The sequence below is a fragment of the Bombus huntii genome, chromosome 9, assembly GCF_024542735.1.
Source record: "Bombus huntii isolate Logan2020A chromosome 9, iyBomHunt1.1, whole genome shotgun sequence".
NCBI lineage: Eukaryota > Metazoa > Arthropoda > Insecta > Hymenoptera > Apidae > Bombus > Bombus huntii.
Window position 1 is genome coordinate 4267798 of NC_066246.1, and position 17797 is coordinate 4285594.

Here is a 17797-nt window from a genome sequence, read left to right on the forward strand (position 1 = left end):
TTCTCATTGACGTTTCGCAAATATTACGTATTCGTGGCACACGGAAAGCGAAGTTTCTATCAATTTGTCGGTAACATTGGTTTCCGATAAAACTAAATTTAACCGGCTATGGATTAAAATTACACGATAAAACGCGAATACGTGTTTTATCGACTTTTTAATTTGCCTCTCGATTAAACTTTTATTTTCTCCAGCGCGCGGATCGTTCGCGCTATTTCCTCGCGGTCTTTCGGTCAAAATTTAATCGCTCCACCGGACCACCGACCGAAAGATTTAAGGTAATGACGGAAAAGAGCTGGCCATTGCTTATAACGAAATATTAAACCGACCGCGATCCACCTTCCACCTCGTCGCTAAATTTATCAACAATTTTCGAAAATGTTATTCCAACGCGTATCCTTCGGGCTGCGAGTTGTGTATTTAGGTATCCAGACGATGCAAGAATGCCAAACAACAAACTACATACCGGTTTTGCGTGCTCGTGTCGTACAGTCGTGAGCGTCGACCGAACGAAAATACGCAGAAACGGACGGAGAAACGATCGCGTTTTCGTCCCGGCGCCGCGTTCGTCAGAGCTTTCTGTTTATGTACCTTCCAACCGTCCCACGCCATACCGCATTTCCTCGCTACGATCCAATAATAGGCGAATACTTCGAGAGAATGACGAACGCCTATTTAACTCTCCGTAAACGCGCCTTTCTCTCGTCTACGCTGACTGGCATAGGCGGTCTACGCTCGCCGCACGATGTACGGAGACTATCGTCGTTTGTCCACCAAAAGTGGACAACCATGCGAACGTGCTGAACGTTTACCAGCGATTTGAAATCGGTGCAAGATCGCCTGACTTTTTCCACGCTTCCCGAAACCCGTAATCTCGAGCACTCGCACGCTCCTAATGTCCACATCTGCTCGATGTTTCCAGCTATGTTTTCCAGCGTAATTGCTGTCGCGATCAATCGACCACACTGTATTAGGTTGTCCGAAAAGTGTCGTTCTTCCATAGACACGTCTTTTATAGCAACGCATTTTTATACAAATATGAAAACTAATTCGTCGATTTTTATCTTGATAGGACAACATGGATCAGACGTAATTGGATAAAATAATACAAAACGGAAAATGTGCTTCCATTATTTCCTTATAAAACGAAAAAACTTTTCGGACGATCTAATACGTTGTATCGTTTAATTCGCGGAAGAAACAACGAACTATTAAACTATCGCGGAGATTTTTAGTTAGTTTGGAAGCTTATCGGTAGATTTTTACGTATCTGAATTTTACGTAGGAGAATTTGAAAGTACAAAGAAACAATTACGCCAGGTGCAGCCGTCGACGAGTCTTGCTGTTCTCTATCGACGTAATTACCAAGAACCTTTGTATGTAACCGCTTCTCCGTACTTGACACCTGAGGTCCAGGCGAGAGAACGCCAACCCTGTTGCCTGATATCGGCAGCCGTCGAAGGAAAAGTTGCAGTGGACAGAGTATGAAAGAGCCTGTATCGCCGACAACGAGCCTCGCGTCTTATTCTTCCCCTTACGAAATCACTGACGCGTTACTACTTCCATCGCGTTATCAATTCTTCGCGTTGCTGTTGTGTCGTATTAGTATGTGGCGGCAAAGTATATCGCCGAGGCGAAGTGCCTAATGAGCCATCGATATCCTAACAATCCTTATTGACGAGCGACAAAGAGAAAAGAATCGAATCTGCGAGACAATTAGGTTTGGACCAGGAAGCGATAAAGTCGAGTTGTAACCGCGCGGTGAAATTGACTAGCGAAATAGTGAGCAATACGCGACGCGATCAAAAGAAGATGTTTCTTAATAAATTGACCTAAACACCGAGGTCAATTTATTTTGACCTCGTAAACACATTTTTAATTTTTCCATCGACACAACGATCTGCAGTGAGATCCGTTATAACGTGCCGCACGCGTACCGAGCGAAAATTCAAATTCGATTTTCTCGAAAACAAAGCCTCGAACGAAAAATTTGTATTGTATGTTTTCGACTTCTTTTTTCGCGTAGAATCACCCCGTTTCCGCTTGTACCACCGGTTACCTACCACCTTGTATATACTATGGCATATAAATTTCTAACATTACATCGATTTCGCGTATTTTTATAAGCTTTCCGATCTAAAGTATCGTTGATAGTTGGTCGTTCTATTCGTTTCGTAATCGCATTACATTTCGCTAGGAAGACAAGCAGAAATTATAGAGTCGGTGGTGGGGGATCTGAATTATGAAGAGAACCGCGGCCGCGAGTCTTGGACGGTACAGCGGCGAGGACGCGCGCTCTCGAAAGCCATTCGTTAGCCAGGAACCCGCGCCTTTGTTAGTTCCCTTTTTGTTAAATTTAGTTTTCGTAATATGTGGCTCAATGCCGAAGACGCGACGCGCAGTATAACGTACCCTTGGCACGAAAACTCGTGCAGCGTGCAAAAAACCTATTGTCATATACGAGCCAAATTTGCACCGACAAAAATACACGAAATCGACGAACAATTCCGTTTTGTACTTTCCAGAACATTCTATCAATTCTCTTAGTATTATACATATCTGACGTAGGAGCGCATGATTTGAAAGTATGTAGGTAGTTACCGCAACAAAGAGAGAGAGAGAGAGAGAGAGAGAGAAGTAAATGTTCGAACATCTTCTGTCTTTGCGTTTCCTGTTTGGTTACGGAGACTTTTCGCGCTGTCGCAGACCGCTACTCTCCAGGATTCGTAAAGTCAGCCAGGATAATCGTCACGCCTATCATAGAGAAGGTGGAATCTCTGCAGACGACCGTCACGTCGGAGATCCACGCGGTACCGTCTTCTCCGATCCGGTGGGAACTGCAACCGATCGACGCACGCCCGAGCCTACGCGCTCTCCAGGATTTTTACGTAAAGGATCCGGCGTTCGACGTGAACCTGACGGCGACGCGAAGCCGTGCTACGCGGCTATTAGTAGGCAACTACCGGTCTGACCGAGCTGCAAGATCGGCGTACGCGCGTGTCGACGCGTGCCCGATTTTAGACGTAGGTCGAAAGCGCCTCGTGGTCGAAAAGTCGCGAAACCGTAACGTCCGTGAGGAAATCACCGCCAGATAATTGTACGACCGGTACGAAGACGGCACATGACCTTCTTATTCAGAAAAATGTGAAACTTCGCAACGATCCGCGGTCTAGTTATCGGCGTAGAAACGACGATCTCTTTGCGGACATACATTGCGATCTCTTTGCATCCAGAAGACGACTCCGGATTTAGGAATTTCGTAAGGATGTCAGAGAGCGATTTCGAAATGTTCGCGCAGAAAGTTGCTCCGAAAATAGAGAGAAACGCGTGAATCGTTGCCGAACCGTTGGCGTTGTCGAACCGTTGCCAACGAAAAAGAAAATCGAAGCAAAACGAGCCTGTCAGCGAAAAGACGATTAACCGGAGCTGCGTGTTGTCCGTTTGCACGTTCATCCAACGTTTGCTCGCGGACGTCGAAAAGGAAATACTTGTCCACGGACTCGCCTTCTACCTCCGGTTATTTCCAGATTTTTCCTGGTACAACGTACGCGTATCGACTGCGGACGATCGTCTGTCCTGACTCTCTTCGGATTTGAATTTTCTCTCCCGTTGTTCGCGGATGTTCCACGGAACACGAGTCTGCGAACGAGTATCCGTCAGCGTAGATCGGACTCGGCCGCTGCAGCTAAACTTCAACGATGTCCACGACGATAAAATCGCTTGCCTAAATATCGTGGCGATTTGTCGAAAAGAACGAACGAAATAGAATAAATATCGTCTAGTCTGGTAGTTGGAACTATCTAGAAAAAAGCTTCATAGACGGACAAATTAAGTCGTGTGCGTGGAAGAGTTGCGCTGGAAATTGCCATTTCCGTGGGAAACGGGAATCTCATACGCGTTCGCCGTGTTCGAAGGACGATTCCTTCTCCCCTGAAAGCTGGCGGCAGACGGTCTTCGAGATTCGCTTCTTCCTTCGCATTCCTGCGAGTCACTCATCGATTTCCACGGTACGTGACAAGATCGGTCAACCGTGAGTACTTTCAGGATTCCAACAGATCCAAACTTTTCCTCTTTATCTTTGCTTTCCAGCAACCATGTTCTGCGACTGGATTGTCTCGTTCCCTGGTTGAACAAAGAACTTGATTTCGATCTTCCATCATAACCTACGTATACACCGTTGCGCGAAAGGAATGCCAACTCTTTTTTCGCCCATACGATCCAATTTGTACTTTCGAATATTCTCGCTCGGATACACGTAAGAAGCGTAAAAATCTTACGAACAAATAAACTGGAAAGAGAGAAACGAGATGGTATTTTACGCTCCGTACTCTCAGGCTGCGTGGATAGAGTTCTAGACTCGGCTGGTATTTTGACGAGAGAAGTTGACGTGAGCGTTTCGATACGTGGGGAAACACAGGGAAAGAGAAAGGCGGACTTGCAGAAACCACGAAATTTGTAGTCAGTCGGAGGTTCCGTAACGGTGGGAGCAACTACGCGAAGGCACGCCAAACACTCGAAAATGGTTTAGCAAGATACGGTAGATAAGTTGGAGGGCGAAGCTCGTCGACACCTTCCGGCCCGATTTTCCGACATCTCGCCGCATTCCCTCTCTCGTTGTTCCGAAACTCGCTAATACCAACCGGTCGGTCGTTACACGCCCCTTTGCATCCGGCTTCGTCTCTCGTTTCATCGTCGATTACGCGCTTCCGCGTGGAAGTGAAGACGGTTAAGTTAGCGGGAAAGTGCGATAAGCAACGATTCGATCGTTTCTCTCGGGAACGAAGGGCGCTCGCGGTTGTCGGCGAGTTTGGTAAAAAGCAAGCGGCGACGAGGCAAGAATGCGCCGACTAAGGAGAATTTGAAATATTTACGTCCGGCGCGCGCTCCGTGCTTCGAGATAAGAACGTTTGCTCGCGAAACACTTGCACGACATCGGTAAACAAAATGTTGTACTTAAAGGTGAAACGTTGGCGTCGTTCTCGCGGAGGCTGCCCTCCGGCTCGATGCTTGGCTCGCAAACTGCAAACACGTCCCGGCCAAGAATCGATCGGTCGAACCAAATCCTAATCGGCGAATCGAAACGAACGAATCTTGGCCGAGATTTTCGACTCTGGCGAAGAAGAAACGTAACGTTCTTGGAGAAGTTGCAATCGCACGGGCTAGGGCAAACATCGGGAACCCGGTGAATCACGAAACGATGGTAGGTATCGTGATAGGGGAGGATAGCTCGTCGGGATACGGAAAGCGGAGCAGCGAGCCCAGTGTCGGGTCATAGAAGGATCAGGTCGAATGGATGCTCTTAGTGATTACATTTGCAAGTCAAATGAGCTAGTCGACAAGATGCTACGTATACTTATATACATAGAAAGGACAGCTATCAGAAAAGGGTCAAAGGACCAGGACGGAGACCAGCGGCGCGGCACGGCGAAGGCTAAGACGGGATGAAAAAATGAAGGGATATCGGTCGACCGAACTTCCTTCGCCTTGAAAAGCGTCTGAAACGTCCTCGTGAAGAGGCCAGAATCGTGGAGCACGGTGAATGGAAAGGGGCGCGGGCGGTGAAGAGAAAAGACGGAGGGGGAAGAACCTTCATTTCGCGAGAGGGCGAAATTGGGTATGGAAAACGAAACGAATCGTCGAAGAGAATGTGTCACGGTTCTCTCGTTCTCCCTTCGTCTACCTCTCACTTTCCCCTCTCCTCTTAGAATTCGTGGAAAAGAAAGAAAAGTCGCGCGGGCTAAGTAACGACGAAGGGGGAGTGCGGATCGAAGAAAAAGTTGGGAAACGATGGAGAACGTGCGAAGAGGGGACGCAGAGAGAGAGAGAGAGAGAGAGAGAGAGACAGAGAATCGACCGGGAATGCCGGCGAAATGACTTGGTAGGTTTATCCTGGACTAGCTTCATTTTCAGCTCTCGTCTGAATATAAAAGACAATTTAATTATAGAAGGATTTCCAAAGGCGAGTCGGCTTTTCGTTCTTTCACGCTCCTCGTTTCCCCGTGCTTCGTTTTATCCCTTTATCCGTCGACTCTGCAACCATCTCGTAAAACGGACCGGAGCACAATAAACGGGACTAAAAGTTGAAAGGTAAAAATCTTCAGATTACCGAGCCTAAGCTAATCTCGATAATTTTGTCGTCGTTGTTGACGCGACGCGATCCGTTATCGGAAAGGACGCGGTTCGATTCGATCCAGGAAAACGGTAGATTTTCGTAAAAACGCGACTCGTTTCGCCGAGAGCGCTGGATCGGCGATCTATGCGCGTCGGTCAAAATGGGAAAAAAGTTCGAGTCGGATACGAAACGAGAACCGTCACAAGGAAACTGCAATTCGGTCGATATAGCGCGTACTTCGGCGCTTATGCATTATGCAGCCAGATGAGTCTAAACTATTCCGTCTGACGATTTACTCGCGGAAGAAGCATCGACGATAGAGCTTAATCCGGGTGAATCGCGACGTTGGAAAAGTCGAACGTTATCGCGTTGGGTGACGTTTAACGCAAAATCGAGCTACACTATTATGTAATTCGCTGAAAAGCGTCGTAAACTGTCCATAAAGTTACTACGCCGCGTAACGTCGATTGTTTCGTTCGTGTTGAATCGAACCGAAGTTAAACACGTCCAGCAGAAAAGCCAGTAAAACGGAATTAAATGCATTCGATATATGTGTGTAATTTGCAAAAGACGATTGTCCGCGCTGAAGCGGCTCCGGAAAGCGTTTCGAATCCGCGTCTCTGCGATTCATTCGCGACTCGACCTCTTTTTCTCTCCGAATGGCGCATAACCTCGCGTGTTTTCTTTTCCGGTGAAAACGACGCATAATACCGGAAGGTGGAGCCGATACGAACATAGCGTGACGTCCGCGCCTCGTTCTCGTTCGTCGTCGATTTAATTAACGCAACGCTGAAACGCGCTCGTTTCAAAGCCGCCGGCAAACGAAATTCGAACCATCTACCCGAATTGGTAAATTCGCTCCACTTAAAGACGTTGTCGTACAGTTTTTCGATAATCTCCGAAAATTTGAGCAGATACCGTAGGAGTTTAAAGATCGCGTTCGCGTTTTAACGTTGTAACGACCAAGTATTTAACTATCGACACACGTCGGTATCAGGTAACTGTACGGTTCTTTCGTTCGTGGCAAATTCGCTCTAAGCTCGTAACTTGCTGCACTATCGGACTTTGGCACGAAATCTTTGTACGAATCGAACGTGAAAATATTTCGGGCGATCCATACTCGTCGGCAGAGAGGCGGAAGAGAGCGCGGTCGTGTGCAAACTCAGTCGAACGGCGCGTCAAAGGCGTGTCACGCGTATGCATCGTGCAAGATGCAACGGATACCGAATCAATGAGAAATAATTGGCGTGGCTGCATCGTGATCACGGTTACGTAGATAGCGGCGTAAGAAATTTCGTCTGATTTTCGCGTTATATAATCGTGATAATTAACGAATGGCAGGCATGCGACGATGCGCGCAATTAAAACGCCGTTTACTTGACAAATCGTTCGCGCGTACAGTTTCCTGCCGTTTTCTACCATTTCCTAGCGTTTTCTATTGGGTTGGCAACCAAGTGACTGCGGACTTTGTCAATACCATCTAATGACAAAATCCGCAATCATTTAGTTGCCAACCGAATATTTGCCAGCTGCGTCTAGCAGAAGGATAAAAGTTAGCAGACGCGTTCTATTTAAATGCGACAGCCAGCAACATCGATTTCAACCTGTTCTCGGTGCAATACCGTCTTTATTAGCGCGAGTTACTCGATACCCGATAAAAAAATAAATACGCGATATTTTTATGGGAAACGCGTAGACGTCTGTTTCGGTTAAAGCGAATTCCAGCTTTATGAAATAATCATGGGAGGCAAGAGCGTGGGATCACGCCAACGCTCGGCCTCGAGCCAAACGAATTTGCATCGTTATTTCTCTTTCGGTCAATGGCAAAATTAGGCAACGAAAGACCGACGAGAATCGATTTATTCGCTGCTATATCGTGGCTGGTTTATCGGCTCGAGTTCGCGATCTGCCGTTCGAGTGTACGTAGCGGATTTCGCGAGAGATTGTTAAACACGAATTCTAACAACGGGAGAAATCCGTCTAAAGGGTGGGGTAGGAGTTCAATTTGGCTGTGCGAAGCGTACGTTCGAGCGTGGATTAGTTTCCATGGGGAATCACGGCGACATCGAAACAGAGAACGTTATTAGACATCTGTCGTAGACGAAGTGCCGTTTGTGTCCGAAAGAGAGCAGACGGAAGAAAAGAGACCGAGAGAGAGAGAGAGAGAGAGAGAGAGAGAGAGAGAAAGAGATATTAGAGAGATCTCGGACGTAGCTGTAGAATGGTCGTGGTGTCATTTACATATAAATTGCCCACCTAAAATCATACTGGCGTTTAATTTTCCGCTTGCAAGCCGGCTATGCACCGCCATACTCTGTAGCGTCCTACCACTTTGGTGCTTTTAAATTGCCGTAACGTATTATCTCTCTGGTTTGATCGCGCTTAAATCACACTCGCCATCAGCATATTCGTCTGGTCGGTACGCAAGCACGCACAAGTAGTATATACGTAAAGACGAGTTTAAATTTTGATAAGATAAGAAACGTTAATATACGCTGAATTCCCCAGATTAAGTAAGATTAAATCGCAGAGAATAGGGAGAGAACGGGAAGTCGTAATTTCACCGAGCGATCCCCTTACTTTTTTTTTTTTTGTTATGTTCACCCTTCGAACTCGTTACATCGTCCCCTGTCGGTGGCTTCTATTTACACAAACGGCGACTTCGAGTACCCTGGTATCTTCGAGCGCCGCTTATCGTACGTTAAAAGGCGAGTAAAGTCGAATTTACGCCGTTTCACCGTCCATGATTCATCGAGAAACGTGGCATTCGTTCTCGTCCGATCCTTCAAAGGGAACTGTGCGTAGACTCGGCTTTACTCGCCGCTTCGTTAAACTACCGGCCGTAAGGTCGTGCAGACTGCTCGTTCGAATCTTTATTTGTATGGGACCGCGAAGTAATAAACGACGTGGCAAAGCGACGTGCAAGTAACGCAAACTCGTGTGGAAGAGGGCTATCGTACCGTCGCGTTCCAAATCTATTTTCATTGCGATACGATCGATACGCCGTGCGACAGCGATTGGGTTTCAGGGGGAAGCGTTGTCGAACGGGAAAGAGTGCGAGCGGGAAATTAATCGATAACGAAGGGAAGCGTTCCGTGAAAGAAAAATGAACTCGAGAAGTAAATAGAAGAAATAAAAAAAAAAAAAAAAAAAGAACAAGAAAAGAGGAAAATTGAGAAAAGGAAAGGAGAAACAGGCGAAAAGTAAGAAAACTGACGGATCGAAGGGAGCCGCCGCGCCGTAAAATTACACGTAACAACGCGGCAGACGACAATGTCTCGACGAATCCTCGCAGACTACGGCGGAATAATCAAGCTTGGCCTTGCGCGTTCGTGGAAATTGCAGAAATGCCTCTAGCTGTGCTTGTATATTTCATATTTTACGATGTGTACGCAAGTCCATCGTGAGAGCAAATAGAGAGGAGGGAAGAGGGCGAGGGGGCTAGACGGTGAAGGAGATGCAAGAGGAAAAGCTGAAACTTCCTGCGGTGCGTTCTACCGGAGGGCAAACCCGGTACGGTGCATTAACCGGGCATTTACGTGTAGGTAAGCTGTGTAGCGTGCAAATGCATGCCGACAGATCGTTGTAGTCACGGTCGTTTTTGCACTTCGCGTTACCCATCGTAACTCGGCGCTAATTTTTTCACTGAAATCGGCCGAACCGATGACAGCAAAAAGGTCACGCTGGTAAAGCATCAATGACACGTTTCACGGGTAGATCATCGACATGACATCATATTTTTAACTTTATCGTTCGACCGGAAGGTTAATTCCCGTGCTTCCGGATATACGAATACGCGTTCCTGATATTCGCGACGAAACGTGTGGCCTCGATTCTATTATCTTTTCGAGTTGTACGTACACGTGAAAACAGTATATATACATATACACACGTATCGCGTACACGATATTCGTATAATATAGAAAATTGATATCGCCAAGCGTAAGCTTTATTTTTAATGTGGCTCATTCGGTTTATTGCTTGACCCAATTAATTCCGGCAGTCGGAATTTATCGACAAAACGTCAGTCGCGCAATTTGAAATCTCATTTCAGATTTATAACGTTAGCGAACCAACATTTACAACTAAATACCCGAGAATCCAGAGACATAATGCTACGAACGAGGCTGCAATCGTTCGATCACCGTTGTTGAACAAATCGTTCGACCGTCGGTGAGAGACGCGAGGTAAAAGCGGTGCAACCGGCTGCTATTCACGCCAACCCGTATCACGATATCTTTGAAGCCGCCGTTACTCTCCTCGTCGCGATAATGACGATAGCATCGTGATAATTTTGTCGCGAGACATCGCTAACGATGCCGTCTCTCTCTTCCTCGCGGAAGAGAACCCGACGAAAAGAGATCGATAACGGTAAAACGCAAAGATAATAAAGAAACGGTACGAAACGAAAATAAAAGGATAGGAATGAAATTTATCGAGATTCTCGGCTTGTGGCGAGCGTTGTCAAAATTGAATTTTCCTACGTCAGAGAGAGAGGAGAAGGAAAAGAAGAAACAGAGAATCGGAGGAGGGAAAAGGGCGAAAGGAAGGCCACGGATACAGCGGCTGTTCCATCGTTATTTATGTCCTCGACGTACAACGCGGCACAGGCGTTCTCGATATACAATAGAAATTTGTTCGGGCAGACGTGTCGAGCAACCGGAATAAGATAGAAAAAAGAAAAAGGGAAGCAAAAATAAAGAAGGCGGGGATAGAGAAGGTTCGAACACCGCATCGCGGCGAGACGTTTTCGGATTCGACGGAGTATTCCAGGAGCGCGAAAAGTGATTTGGAGGAGGTGTTCCTGCGGAACGAGTCAAAGGGAAGAAAAGCTAGGAGAAGGAAACACCGGGGTTAGATTGATTGCCCCTTTCACCCTCGCCTGCTTCAAGGCCGGACTATAGATACATTCACCGAGCAGACAGCGCGCCATTTCTGACTCGATATCGGATCCCATGTTCGCTAGCGATTTCGACTTGCGTTTTCCGCGACTCCGATATTATTCTTCCTTCGTCTGTCAGTCGGACACGAGAAATGGAAGAACAACGCGTTCGATTCCTATATTCCTCTTTCCTTGCATCTCTTTTGTATTCGTAGAATTACGATCGAGTCCACCCTTAATGCCGATCGACGTAATTACCTCTCGAAGTAAACTACGAATGCGCAGGGCTAATTCGATGCGTTCGTCTCGATAGTCGATGAACCGATTAACTGAATTATCGGCAGCCCATTAACCGAGAACCGTCCGACTTTCCCTAATGCACTTACATTGAAAACGTGCTTTACATTCGAAACCTGTGTGAATTCCTTTCGCGCGATTCCCATAAATTTATTCGGCTACGCCTCCACCATCCCACGCCACGGTGAAGATTACCATCGGGAATGGAATTACGTGCAGCTACCGAAAGAGCTTTTCACCAACGGATGCAAATATGAATAAGAGCGCGACGTCTGAGTCTTTTTCGACTTTTTGCTCGGCTGTTCCGGCTCGTGCAACCGTGGACGGTGCGCCGACAACGGTAACACGTGGTAGTTTATAACTAAAAATTATCGCGATATACTTACACGGTAAGCTACTTATGTGTAACTACCTCGATGGCCGTACGAACACGAGAAGTTCCTTGTATTCAGAAATTTGACGACCCGCGTCGTTTCGTTTCTCCTTCTTAGGTTATTTCGCGTGGAAATAAGATGGGAAATCGAACGTTGGAAATGCGGCATGCGACTTACGACCAGCTTTGTCCCTTCTCGAGTACCGCTATCTGTCGGTTTTCAGTCCTTTTTCGATCCCATTGAAAGGAGGAGGATGACCGGCAAACGTCAAATTTATAACCCTTCAAAAACCTAAAATTCTGATAAGCATCGTTCTATAGATCGTAAGATACCGTGCAAGTGCCATAACTTATGGCAAATGTGATGGGAAAGTTGTAAACAACGTAGACGAGATTCACGATACCCCGAAAAACGAATTGAAACTCTCCGACTTTGAACGATCGTAACTTCGAAATGAATACGCGAAATTGCAAATATTCGAAGGCTATTTTTTAAAGGAAAGTCGATATTTTTGTAGCGTGTTAAAACATACTGCCCAGATTGTTTATCGGTAAAAATGAAACTCCACGAATTAAGGTAAAATATCGCCATACGAGTATTCGTTTATCATTAGGTATACTATAAGTTACTTCTAAATACGACAATACGATATAAATATATATTGTATTGTATATTGTTACGATAATTCTTCGTATTCGATACATTCCACTTCGTTTCAGAAGTAACAATATATATTTATGCATGTTGCAACAATAATTCTTCCTACCATACATTTCATATATAAATTCGATACATTTTATATATATATTGTTACGATAATTCTTCGTATTCGATACATTCCATTTCGTTTCAGAAGTATATAGTATACGATATAGTATAGTCCGTCCTTCTTTTCTTCGGAAAATAGTTTTTCGATAAAATCTATTTGTGACCTTGACGTGTCGTACAATAGCACAATTTCCTTCAATTTCTTTCCTGTCCTTATCGCGTACAAGTTGTTGCAACAATGGCAAACCAGGAATTAATAAACAGTCGAAGAATCCTTACGCTCCTCTAGACTTCTGCGTCTCCTTCCCGTTATCCTGCCTGGATCGTGTCTGGATTATCTGGTCACTCGCTACCAAGAAATTTTGTAATCTCTTCGACAGAGAGTTCAACATCGAGAACTCTCGACTACGAAACTCACTGTCCTCTTGCAAACCATCATCACGATTACGTCGCAATTATGAATACTTTTAACATAAAAGCTTTCCAACAGCTCACAACTATTAGCTAACTTTTCCTCCTTCGCAATACTATAAATAATAAAATCAATAGCCCTCGTTTGTTAGGCTTGATCAACTTTAACTTGCCCTGCCGCTCTATCGGACACGTGTCCTTATTTTATGTACCGGCTTCTAAATCCAAATTCGATCACACCGATACGATTGTTAGAATATGCAGTACCGCGAATGAGTACGCGGATCGAGTAGACGACTTATTCGTCGATTTGCTATCGCTACGATAGAACGTAAGAAGATCTCATCGAACACGTTTTAAACTTACGTATACGTTGCTGAATTATTAATCGCGCGTATACGAGTACACTTGTCTAAATTTTGCATAACAGTACTCGGTATTATTCGCGTCTCAACGCCGATGTATTTTGTATCGTGCATTATTTTACGCGCAAGGGCCCAGGTCCGTAAATAGAATTAAATTTAAATCATCGTTAACGTACGATGAATTATTAGAATTTCAGGTGCCCGAAGGCTTGTAAATTCGCTACTTTCTCGCCGTCCTTCTTCGCTTCTACGATTTTAATCTATCTGCTTCGCGCTTCTGTTTCGATAACGAAAGTTGTAACAGAACGTTCCCTTGCAGGAAATTCGCGTTTTAATTGCGTTCGCTCGATCGTCCTATCTATTTAAGAGCGCGCGTTCAAACCATTGTTGCTATGCTAGTAATGTTTAACGCAAAGTTTGTACATCCCATTTTCGTAATAGCCGGCTGGCCGTAAAATTAGCGATCGATATTGGTCGGGTACAAACGTAATGGAACCGATATAAACTTGCATATAAACTCTTTACGAATCATCGAATCTATTCGTAACAGGATAATTAGATGAACGAAGTAACTGGCGTGAGGCGTTTGAACAGGAATTTTGGAACGCGACAGTACGTGTTCTCGTTGAGCGGCAAGCAATGATTCGTTAGCTTTCAATGGCAGTCATTTCGTGAGTGTCGGACGCTCTTGTTTCAGAGAGGATTAACGCGGTGCCGCGCTGCACCGAAACGCTTTGAAATTCCACTGTTAAGCCAAGCTACGCTGTTTTCTCCTTTTCGCCGTTACGTGTAACTTCATCTGGGACTATTTTAAAGGGAAAGATGGTGTTCTCCCGACCGAGAAAGTAACTTTTTTTCGACGAACAGTTTCATCGGATTCTTCCGGCCGAGAGTTTTCACTCACCTTGTCACACTTGAGATTTCCTTCCTTCGGACACCCGCTACCTTTATGAAGCACTTGGATTTCCCACGGGAACCGATATACCGACTACATCGTTACTCGCGCTTTTCGAATTACCTACTTTCCGGTATACATGGGAAACTTTCGCACGTCGTTAAATCGGCGACAAGTTATTTATTAAAAATACGATACGGCGGAAAAAAACAACGGAGGAAAGAAGGAAAATTAATTTCTGCGAGAAGCAGCTTTTGACGGAAAGAGAGAGAGAGAGAGAGAGAGAGAGAAAAGAAAAAGAAAGAAAAGAAACGGTAGATTCAGTGGCTAACGGCGCTAATTGAACTTCTCCTGTTACGGTGAAGTTTCAGTGGCGCGCCGGTTAGAACAGAAGACAAATTTTTAATAAAATTAACAGTTGTAAAGAAAGTATTTCGTTAGGAGGAGATGAATTAATCCGTGCCCTGTGACATTCTCGAGACTTGCGCGACGAGTAGCGGAAACTTTCGAAATTCGCTTAAGCCTGGAACGATTTTTTAATAGAAAGCTTCGTTTCATTTAGCCCGGTACGGATACAAACTTTATTTTTCATCGATATTTCTTCCTTCTTTTCTCTCTTCCTTCGTCTCTTTCTCCTCCATTCTTCGTCCTTTCACCTTTCTACTCTTTCCTTCTTCCCCTCTTTTTTATTGCCTTCGTTAACAATTTTCCTTCGTCTATTCCTTTTTCCTCCTCGTTCTATCCGGCTTTTTCTTTCCCTTTTTGTTTAATCGAGAACGCGATAGAACTTTCATCACAAGTACGCCAGCAAAGGTAACGATATTCACTGGTGCGATTTCTATTTCGCTGCGTCGAAGTGGAACCGTCTTTTCTTCCCCCTTTGTGTCCCTTCTTCGGAGTCTCTGATAAAAGGGGTCGTCGCCGTGGAGCCCGGGACAATCTATTCGTTTTATCGGTGCAAATATGCTGGAGGTCCGCAAGCGGAGCTAACAGTTGCCGCGTACTCTCCTCCCTCGAGGATTACTAGCTCCGGCAGCAACAGGAAAAACGCCAATCCGACTATACGAGTATACATTCTGCACGCGCTCATCGGCAAATGTACTACCAGCTCTTTTTTAATACGTCCAAGTATTTCTTCGTGCTACGATGAAACGCTCTCCGGACGAGTCTCTTGAAATTCGAAATGCTACGCGAATCCGGATCTACGGTCTACGTGTAACGATCTTTTAACGACACGGCTCTCGTTACCTCTCCCATCGTTCGCCAATGACTCGAGAAATTAGCGGAATATTTTTTCTTCGAACGTTTCTCGAAGAATCGGTTTCGAAGAGTCCAGGTCCATTGGAAAGAAAAGAAATAAATATGAATGCGATCTGAGGTGATTTGTTTGAGAGTCCTGTTGAAACGTGGGAACAGGACGAAGCGCCAAAACTACTATCGACTGCAGAAATTCGAAACATTCCGGAAGTTGGTAAAAACGCCAAGACATTTCGCCGACTTTCACATATTTGTCGAGAACTCGAAACTGGAAAAGGACGCCGATCTCGGATAGATACGACACCTCAACCGTGTTTAGCCTGGCGATACTAACGAGTTGCAAAGATTCTACGATGCAACGAAGAATGTTGACTCGATGGGAAGAAAACAAAAAATGTGAGAGAGATCCGTGGCTTCTCGTTGCAAACGAGGAACTCTTCCTCTGTGTGTGTGTGTGTATGTGTCTGTCTCTACTCCGCGTGCAAATTGGAGCATCGAGTCCAAAATTGGATCGAATCGCATTTGTTCCCCTTACCTAGGTGAATCGAATACCTAAGTGATTCGAACAGAGAGAAAAGGCGGAAATCTTGGATCATTAGTTCGCTACTTATGTTATAAATGACTGAATGATCGCTGTAATTTATCCTTGTTATTATTACTATTAGACGAACTGAGCCTGATAATAAATGCAAAGGAATACAACCGCGAATACAATGGAGGAAGAAAGAAAAGATAAAAAAAAGATAAAACAAAAGAACGAAAATACTCTTCAAACACAGAGTACAGAGTGATTGTTATAATATAGAATTAAGTCGTAATGAAATGACTGTTTTATCTTTTAATCTTATTACTGCAATTTACTGCAATTACAAACCAGATAACCGATGTGTAGAGTAATTGCGGTTTAACTAACGAAGCATAGACATGTTCGTACGTTTGATAATTCCCGAGACGTACGCTTAACGAACCAAAGAGCAGGATGTGTTGACTATACTTGCAGCAATTTTTTATATTATTGTATATTAAATCATAGGAAAATTCGCTAGTTATATCCGCGATTGGTGACTCGATGCTCAGTTTGTTAACGTTTTTCAGGAGATACCACGAAGAGGATCGGATTTTAGTTCAGCTGAAAATTATATCTCTGTATATAATTTCTGCTTAAAACGCAGCGTGTAGACTTTTTGGCAAGACTTGGGTATCTGTCGCGGAATTCTATATAGATGGGGCTCGACTCACCTACCTAAAGTAAACTTGGCGGACTTGATTTCTTCGTAAGTAGGGAAAGCAACTGGGACTCGACTCACATAGAGAAGATAAGCATACGATCTCGGCGCTCAATCTACCCCGTCGTCCTTTCGAGGGAAGCCAAGGGAAATGTAATACGTTTGTAATTTCTGAAAGAGAAGCCAGCCCTGAATTTTCGTCGAGCTAGAAGTCACTTGAAATAACATACGCTTGAAACGAGTCGCTCGTTTTTCTGCAATCGCCGTTTAACTTTACCATCACGACACAGATCGCTGCACGGTTATGATTAACGACGGCGATGCGATTTCTCGATTAAACTCCTAATCGAGAGCAGATTTAATTCTCCTGATATTTAAACCAGCGATTCTCCAGCTGTCTGATAATTATATCGAGGGAAGAAACTAAGACGAGACGATCCTCAACTCGGTTACTGCAGTTGGAGAATCGACGAATTAATTTTAGCAAATTGAATCGATATCTTGGATGCACGGGAGTTCTTATTACGTTCGATCGAATAACTTTCTCGGGGTTGGCGATCCTTGAAAACACGTTGCCAACGTAAAATCGCGGTTCTCGATATTCCCCGTTTGACGGAACGTGAAAGAATATCCATTATATTAATCGCGTCCTGAGAAACCATACGCGAGAAGAAAGATTCTTCAATTTGGTATCCGACGTTTGACAAAGACACCTGGCATTTAAACCGAGGGAAACGATTTAATTACCGGCTCCCGTTTTTACGTTGACTTTGATACCTCGAGCCGCAAAATTATCTAAAATAGGGCAGTTTATTAAATCGTTTCGGAAACTTTCCACGTTATGCGGCTCGAGAGGATTTATTTAAACAGACAAATAAAAAATGGAAAAAAGGAGAGGAGGAAAGAAACAGAATTAAAAGGAAAGGAACGCAGCGTCTCTAGCTAGCTCTTCCACGAGCGTTGCGAAATTTACGGAACCTCTTTTATCATTTGGCCTGTTTCTCAGCAAAGTTTCGTCCTTTTCCCTTCCTCTCATTGATTGTAACGTACCACGTGAAAGAGGCGAACGTCTCGCCTAAAAAGGGAAGTTCTTATCGCGGCATTGTTGCTCTTTCGTTCTTGTTTCGTAAAAGACCAAACGTCCGCCTACCAAATTGAATTAGTTCTTTGCGTCTCGTGGATCTGACTGGTACGCCGCCAGGTCTGGTTG

The 17797-nt window shown here is 44.9% G+C and overlaps 1 protein-coding gene across 1 annotated transcript in view; it reads right to left on the reverse strand.

The window, feature by feature from the left end:
• The window catches only part of LOC126869576 (cysteine-rich motor neuron 1 protein-like), a 155626-nt gene that overhangs the window by 110828 nt on the left and 27001 nt on the right, over nucleotides 1-17797 (reverse strand). The window lies entirely within an intron of this gene.